Below are 9082 nucleotides of genomic sequence, written 5' to 3'. Positions count from 1 at the left end.
TAAGGTCTCTCTGTAGCTACAGCTGGCCTGGAACTCATTAGATAGACCAGGCTGGCCTTAATCTCACAGAAATCTGCCTGCCTCTGCCTCCCAAGTGCTGGGATTAAAGGTGTGTGTCACCATGCTTGGCTATATTTTCTTTTTTTAGTTGATCTTCTTACATTTATCTAATTTTATTTTCTAACTTTCTCATTTCTGGAAACCTTTCGTGTTCATTCTTTTTCTCTAGTCTGGTTTTCTTTTTCTGTTTCTCATTTATTGACACTGTTATCTCCTCCATGACTCTCCTTCTCGTGTCTTCTTCTTTTATGGAATTCATTTACTGTTTCCACATTTACTCTCAGAATTTTTTAACTTCATAGCACATTCCACATCAGTTTTCTTATTTTCTGGCTTGTGGTCATGGAAGCCAGACATGGTCAATGAAATTAAAGCAGAAAATTTGCCAAATCTAGAAAAAGAAGTAAATATCCAAACACAAGAGGCACTTAGAACCCCAAATACACATGACTAGAAAAAAACTTCCATACACAGCACAGTCAAGATGTAAAATACAAAGCAGAGAGACAATATTAGAAGCTCTAAGGGGAAAATGTCAACTTGCCTATAAAAGCAAATATGTCAGAGCAAGATCAGAGCCCTTTAAAAGATCAACTTCAAAAGCTAGAAAAGTTTGACATTTCTCAAGACCATAAAATAAATGACTGTGAACAAAGACTGTTGTATTCAACAAAGCGAGGTTTTTAAACTGATGATGAAATAAACATTTCAAGACAAGTAGAGTAAAAGCAGTTCATAACTACTGTGCTGGATAACTTTAGTGTCAACTTGACACACCTGGGCTGAGGGAGCCTCCATTGGGGAGCTGCCTCCCATTGGACTGGCCTGAGGACATGTCTGAGGGGCATCTTCTTGATTGTTGAATGATGTGGGCAGGTCTAGCCCACTATGGGTGGAATCACCCCTGGGCAGTTGGGCCAATGTTGTGTAAGAAAGCAGGCTGAGCAGGGGCCAGGAGAGCAAGCCTGTAAGCAGTGATCTTCCATGGCCTGTGCTCCAGCTCCTGGCTACAGGTTCCTGCCCTGAGTTCCTACCTTGGGCTCCCTGATGAACTGTGACCCAGGAGATGTAAGACAAATAAACCCTTTCCTCCCCAAGTTGGTAGTGGTCAGAGTGTTTTGTCACAGCAATGGAGAAACAGACTAGAGCAGCTACAAAGCCGTTACTATAAAGGACACTTAAAGGAAGTGTGTCTACAGAGGAGGGAGAAAGGCATCCTCAATCATGAGCGCACAGGAAAGAATAAATTTTATGAGAATAGATGAACAAAGGAGAGCTAAAAAGAAGCCAATTATGTCCAACACAATAAGTCACAAACTCCTTAACAGGGGAGAAAGTAAAGAACAAACAGTAATCCAAGAAAACAGAAAAATAGCCAAAAAGTCACAGGAATTTATAAACAGCTCAATAATTATATTTAATTGTTTAAAATTTACTTTTATCTTCCATGTATGAGTGTTTTGCCTGCAATGTCCACAGAGGCCAGAAAAGGGTGTCAAATCCCCTGGAACTGGAGTTACATATGGTTGTTAGGCACCATGTGGGTGCTGGGAGCCAAACCCAGATGCCGTGCATGAGCAGCCATTGCTCCTAACCACTGGGCCAACGCTTCACCCCAACAATTACCTTTTAAGAAAGTGACCTCAATTCACCAATTAATGATGCAGATTGATACATACATACACACACACACATATATATATATACACACATAATCCAACCATTTTCTCTAAGAAACATCTCGCTCTCAAAGATTGAGAGTCAATACATGAGTCTCAAGTAAATGAGAGTTTACCACATGCCAGTATAGTTATTTCTATTAAGTAGACCTCAGGCCAAAATTAGTCAGGAGAAATAAGAAAGGCCACTCTACACTAACAATCCATAAAGAAGACTTAACGATGTGGTGAGCCTTCCGCTTCCATAAGACAAAGACTAATGGCTATAGAAGGTTTCACAGGTTCTGATACAACAATAGTGTGTGACTTTAGGTATCCACACTTATTGCTAGGTAGGTCACCCAAACTAAAAATTTACAAAGAAACTAGAATTAAACTATATTATCAATCAAATTGACTTAACATGTATTACCACATATTTCACCCCCCCAAAAAAGAAGTATACATTCTCCTCTGCAACCAATGTGACCTTCTCTAGAATAGATCATATTCTAGGCCACAAAGAAAGTCTTAATAAATATAAAAGAATAAAATATTTTGCTGTATCTTAGTGGACCAAAACTAGAAATCAACAACAAGAGAAACCACAGAAATTACACAAATATTTAGAGGCTGCACAATATAGTGTTGACTGACTAGTGGGTAAGAAAACTAAGGGAGTTGGGCATGGTGACTCATGCCTTTAATCCCAGCACTTGGCATGCAAAGGCAGGCAGGGCTCTGAGTGTGAGGTCAGCCAGGTCTATATAGCAAGTTCTAGGCCAGTCAGGGCTACATAGTTAAACTTTATCTTAAAAAAATAAAGCAAAATAAATAGAAGAATATTAGAGAGGAAATAGCTGGAATCAATTGAAAATGAAAACATAGCTTACCAGATACTTTGGGCCACAGCAAAGGTAGTTCTAAGAGGAAAGTTTTATAGCTATGAGTGCTTACATTAAAAAATCAGATCTTAAATAAACAACATTATGATATAACTCAATTTATGAAAAAACCAAACTCAAAAACAGTGATGTGAAATGATAAGGATTAGGGCAGAAATTAGTGAAATGGATACTAAAAGAACAGTATATAGAACCAATCAAACAAAAAGTTGGTTTTTTGAAAAAAATAAACAAGATTGACAAACTCCTAACAAAATTAACCAAGGAGAGAGAAACTCGAATTGATAAAATTAGAGATAAAATGAACTCCAGAAGATCATTAGGGAATACTTTAAAAATTTATATGCCAAAAATACTGGAAAATCTAGAAGAAATGGAGAAATTTATAGACATATCTGATGTACCAAAATTAAGCCGAAGAGGTATATATGCTTAAACAGATTTGTAAAGATCAAACAGATTAAAGCAGCAGTAAAAAAGCCTCTCAACAAGGGAAATCCCAGAACCAAATGATTCACTGTCAGTATCTATCAAACCTTTAAGGAAGAACTACTACTAATCAGCCTCCAGATCTTCAAGTCACCAACACCGTTCTATGGGGCCTCTACGGCTCTGACAGTAAAACTGAGTAAGAACACAAGAAAAAAGGAAATTGTAGACCCATCTCCCTAATGAACATAGATACAAAAATCCTCTCTTTACAAAAAATATCCCCCTCCTCTCTCTCTGATGTGTAATTATGGGTGTATGTTCCATTGGATACATGTGGCAGTCTGAAGACAACTTTATGGAGTCAGTTCTTTTGTTCTACCTTTATATAGGTTCTAGGCCTCAAACTCGGGTCACCAGGCTTGAGGCTGCCAGCCTGCTGAGCCATCTTGCTGGTTCTTTTAAAAAATTTTCAATAAAGTATCAACACACTATAACCAACTTGGTTTCAGGCCAGGTTGGTTGAACATGCAAATCGGTAAATGTAATAGGACATGTAAATAGACTTATGGACAGAAATCACACATCTATAATCAATATCATGCTAAATGGAGAAAACCTGAAACTATTTTCTGTAGAATTGGAATCACAGCTCTTGTTCTCAAGATATTAGCTATACTTAAGATCTTAGCTAGAGTGTTAAGACAAGAGAGAGTAATTAAAGATATACATATATATTTTGAAAATAACTCAACATAGCCCATTTCCCATGACATTATCCTATACTTAAAAGACCCTAATGAGGCCTCCAAAAAACTTAGATCTAGTAAATGTCTTCAGGAAAGTGGCATGATATAAAATCAACACATAGAAATCAGTTCCTCTTCTTTTTTCTTCTTTTTTTCTCTTTTTTGAGACAAGCTTTTCTATATACCAATAAGGAACTTGCCAAGAAAAAAAAAATAGAAAAAAACATCATTCACAATATCTTCAAAAAAACACCTTACTAAAATGTCTAATAATAAACATCCCTAAGGGACTGAAAGACTTCTACAATGAAAGCTTTAAAACATTGAAGAAAACTGGGCATAGTGGTGCACGCCTTTAATCCAGGCATGTAGGGGGCAGAGGCAGGAGGATCTCTGTGAGTTCAAGGCCAGCCTGGTCTGCATAGAAAATTCTAGGTCATCCATAGCTACATAGTGTGACTTTGTCTCAAAAAAAAAATTAGGTCAGGTAAGATAGATAGGTCAGCATAGGAGAGATGGCTCAGCAGTTAAGAGCACTGGCTGCTCTTGCAGAGGACCCAGATTCAGTTCCCAACACCCACATGGTGACTAACCACTGTCCATAATTCAAGTTCCAAGGGATCTGACACTCACTTATGGCCTCCATGAACACTGTTCCCTTGTGGTGCACATATAGACAAGCAGGCACACACAAACACATAAGTTAAATAAAGTCTCTTTTTAAAAAGTTAAAACACTGAAGAGAAGGTGAAGATGATACTAGAAGATGGAAAGACTTCCTGTGTTTGTGGATTAGCAGAATCAATGATGTTAAAAATGATTATGTATTACTGAAGACATCTGTGGACTCAATGAAATTTCTACCAAAATTCTAATCACCTTTTTCAGAGAACTAGGAAAAAGAATCCTAAAATTAATATGGAACCAGGAAAACCTCAAATAGCCAAAGCAATTCCAAGCAGAAAGAACCATAGTAACAAAAAACTGCATGGCATTGGCACAAAAGCAGACATGTAGACCAATGCAATGAAATAGAAGATCCAGAAATAAGCCCACATGGTGACAGCCATGTATTTACAACGAGGGGTCATTGAAGCCAGGCAGATGGCTCAGTAGATAAAGGTATCTGCCATAGAGCTTGACAACCTGAGTTTGATCTCTGGCACTGAAGTGGTGGAAGGAAAGAACTGACTTCCCTAAGTTGTCCTCTGACTTTGACACACATGTGCACACGCATATGCATGTACATGCACACTCAAAGTAAGTAAGTAAAAATGTAACTTTAAAAACTTACACTGGGGAAAAAAGACAGCTCCTCTGAGTCGTGCTGAGAAAACTGGGGTAGAAGAATGAAACTAGATTCATATCTCCCACCCTTCACAAAAATCAATTCAAAACAGACCTTAATGTCAGACCTGAAACTTTGAAACAACTGGAGGGAACACAGGTAAAACTCTTCAAGGTACAGGCATAGTCAAGGACTTTCTTTGAAATACTGTAGCACCACCACAAGAGATAATGTCAATAACTGACAAAATGAAATTACATGAAATTAGAAAGCTTCTGCATAGCAAAGTATACTATCAGCAGAGTGAAAAGTCAGCCTACAGAATGGGAAAAAAAATCTTTGCCAATATATATATTACAGGGTATGATTATCATAATACATAAAGAACTTTAAAAATTGTGGGCTGGAGACATGACTCAGCGGCTAAGACCACCTGCTACTCTGCAAAAGACTCCAGTTCAGTACCCAGCACCGATATGGCAGTTCACAACTCCAGTTCCAGAGCATCCAGTGTCCTCTCCTGGCCTCTGTGGGCAGCAGGCATGCATGTGGTGTACACACAGATATACATGCAAAACCCTCATATACATAAAATGAAAATAAATAATTTTTTTAAAAAACTACAAAAAGTAAGCAAAAAAAAAATCTGCAACCATCCACTCAATAGATGGATTAATTAACAGAATAGATAGTTCTAAGAAGAGTAAACACAAATGGACAATGACTATTTGTAAAACTGTTCAGTATCATTATCCATCAGGGAACTGCAAATTAAAACTTTTAATATCCCATTTCAACCCAGTTAGAATGGTTATTGTCAAGAAGATAGCCGGGAACACATGGTGGTGAGGGTATGGGAGAAGTGGAACCTTTAAACACTGCTGGTGGAGACCTGCTGGCAGTCACTACAGAAATAATTAGGAAGATTATTTTTAAAAAACCAAAAATATGGGGCTGGAGAGATGGCTCAGTGGTTGAGAGCAGTAGCTGCTCTTTCGCCTTTCCCTGGCTCCTGGTGTAACATCAGAATCTATATACTCAAATATAAGGGATTGGTGCTACAATCCACACATGAGGGAGAACATATGTCGCTTGCTCTTGTAGAGGACCTGGGTTTGATTCTCAGCACCCACATGGCAGCTAACAACCATCCATAACTACAGGTCCAGGGGATTCTGACACCCTCTTCTAACTTCTGCATGTATTTCATGTCATGGGTGCACTTACACAAACATGAAGGCAATACACGCATACACACGAACATAAAAATAAAACATTTTTAAAAACCTGAAAATACACTCGCATGTGACCCAGTGATGCCACTCCTGCATATATACCCAAAGGACTCTAAATCAATGTACTGCAGAGATGCTTCCACATTCATGTGTGTTGCTGCATTACTCACAACATCTGAGTGGAATTACTCTAGATGTCCAACAGATGAATAAATAAAAGATGGCACACAATGGAATTTTACTCAGCTTGTAAAGAAAAAGGAAATTAGAGTATTTACAAGAAAAAGGATGCAATGGGGATCATTATGCTAAATAAAATAAGCCGGACTCAGAAAGACAAGTACCACGTTTTCTATAGTAATTAGACTCTAGAGATATATATCTATATGCATATATGCACTTGTGTATGCCTGTGTGTCTGTGTGCATGCACGTACATGCACAGAGAATGTGTGTGGTCATGTAAAGAGAAAGGAGTCTGTGAGAGTTGAGGAAGAGACCTTAAGGAGGGAGGCAGGATAAGAGTAGAGAAAATTACCAAATGCATGTGACATGAAAGCAGAAATGGGGTTATATGTGGGGAGGTGGGAGACTTGCAGGAGCGGAGGGACACAGGGGACAGGAACTTAGCAGGGAACAGATGTAAATAAGAACAAAGTACATCTATGCATGAAAATACCATAATGAAACCCATTACTTTGCATGCCAATTTAAAAAAATATATAGAAAACATGAGCAAAGGGGTCATATTTAACTTACATAAACTATGTAAGTTAAGTAACTTCTAGAAATGAATCGTAATAATTAAAACTTTTAAATTCAATCCATGGAAAAATTTGATGACATTACTTCCAGCATAAGACAGAATATTTGAGTTGGACAATAAATCAGAGCCTCTTACCCCAGCTGCATCAGAAAAGGACAACATCTAAAACACTGAAGAGAGATTTAAAAACAGGAGATGATTGTAGGGAGGTCTAAGACATTCCTCCTCAGTCCTAGACGGGAAGACGAGGAGCAACAAGAAAGAAATGTGGACAGAAGCACAATGACATAAGCCACAGAGCTTTCTTGGAAGGAGAAGGAAACCATCGAAATATCCACGACCCTTAAGCAATGTCTAGACAACAGATAAAAATCCACCAGACCTTGAAGTATTATGGTGAAATGAGAGAACTTCAAAAGACGCAAAGAAGATCTTGAAGCAGCTTGAGAAAAAGAATTGCCTTCAAAGAGATACAGGGATCTGTGGGCATCTACCCGAAGGCAACAGTGCAAACCAGCAACAGAAAATCTTCAAATGCTGCGGGGGCGGGGCGGCGCGGGGTGGGGGGACGACTTGCAACGTAAAGGTGTTTTAAAATCACTGGAGATCCTTAATAAATGAGCCTCTAAAATGTGTACGTAGAAGGAACAGGATCACAAGTGAAGCGCTTGAGAATCAGGAAAAAGAAAAAGAGAAAGCAATGCAAATGGTGGATTTCTGTGAGATCCAGGCCACCCTGGTCTGCATAGCGAGTTCTGGACACCTGGGAGATCCTGTCTTGAAAAAAAGAAAAAAAATATGGATTTTGATAAAGCATAAGTGTGCAGAAAAGACAGAAAGAACACAAAACAACTGGGAAAAGATGTATTAGAAAAATGACTAAAGAAAACTAGTGCATCTATATTAATATTAGATAAAATAGACTAGCAGACAGAAACATTACTACAGATAAAAAGATCACTTTCCAAGATTCATGATCCTGTCCACCAGAAAGGCACAGCAATTCTAATCTTGCATCTAGTCATAAAATTCAAAACTATGAGGCAAAAACTGAAGGAGCTGGGGGCTGAGTACAGGGTTTAGAGGTAGAATGTTTACCTAGCATGCTCAAAGCTCTGAGTGGTTCCATCCCTTGCACCACAAAAATTTCATAAAAAGGACAAGGATGTAGCTCAGTTGGTAGAATGCTTGCACAGCATTGATGAACCTTCCGTTTGATACCCACAAAGTGAGTGTGGTAGTACATGTCTATAATCTCAGCACTCTGGAAGTTAAACAAAGGAACAGAAATTCAAAGTCATCCTTTTTACAGCAAGTGGGTGGCCAGCCAAGGTTTCATAAAACCCTCTTTCAAAATGTCAAAAAAAAAAAAAAAAACCAAACAAAATCCATGAGAAAAGATATGCAATTTATAATCAAATGATTTATTTGATGTAGCAAGTGTGAATCATTTGATATAACAAATGTTTATTAAACAGTACCCTTATCAATTGAAACAACTTCAAAACAAAACAAGACAGTGACTCAAAAATCCAGGGTCATGTCTGGATACAACTGATTGCTGCTAGATGAGGAACAGCTGACCTTCCTAAAACAAAGACCTCTAGATAGGCTGACTAGATTCACTGGATGGACAAGTACTGGGGAATGGCTGGGGGTGCCAACAACACAGCGGACAGTAGCAGGGATGACAGAGTATAAGGGCTTTAGTGGGCAGGGGGAGGCTATGGGAGGGTGCCATCTGGGAAGTGGGTATATAGATGAATAAGATTGTTTGGGATGTTCTGTGTGATATACACACAAAAAAATTAACAAATTAAAAAATTTAGTTATTTGAGGAGGAAGCATAAAAATTTACATCATGTCAATTAGTAGAGGTGATAAACATTACCATTGAAACCTACCTGATGACTTTATATCCATACACTGGTGCCGAGGATCCAAGGGCAACCGACCATGGCTAGTAATAATCAGATACACAAAGGTTAGAGAA

At 38.4% G+C, this 9082-nt stretch overlaps 1 protein-coding gene across 8 annotated transcripts in view; it reads right to left on the bottom strand.

Moving 5' to 3' along the window:
* The window catches only part of Alpk1 (alpha kinase 1), a 140534-nt gene that overhangs the window by 71323 nt on the left and 60129 nt on the right, over positions 1 to 9082 (bottom strand). For 5 of the 8 annotated variants that reach the window (XR_003849658.1, XM_029563847.1, XM_029563846.1 and 2 more), the window contains one exon: positions 8994 to 9049. The exons of 1 other annotated variant lie outside the window; for it this stretch is intronic. The gene's annotated coding sequence lies outside the window, so the exon portion shown is untranslated. Of the gene's footprint in view, positions 1 to 8187; positions 8354 to 8993; positions 9050 to 9082 lie in introns of all 8 variants that reach the window. 2 more of the 8 variants (XM_029563849.1, XM_029563848.1) reach the window with 1 other exon arrangement.

Source organism: Nannospalax galili, unplaced genomic scaffold (genome assembly GCF_000622305.1).
Source record: "Nannospalax galili isolate Female #2095 unplaced genomic scaffold, S.galili_v1.0 scaffold216, whole genome shotgun sequence".
Classification (NCBI taxonomy): Eukaryota; Metazoa; Chordata; class Mammalia; order Rodentia; family Spalacidae; genus Nannospalax; species Nannospalax galili.
This window is presented reverse-complemented; position numbering and strand designations above follow the sequence as displayed.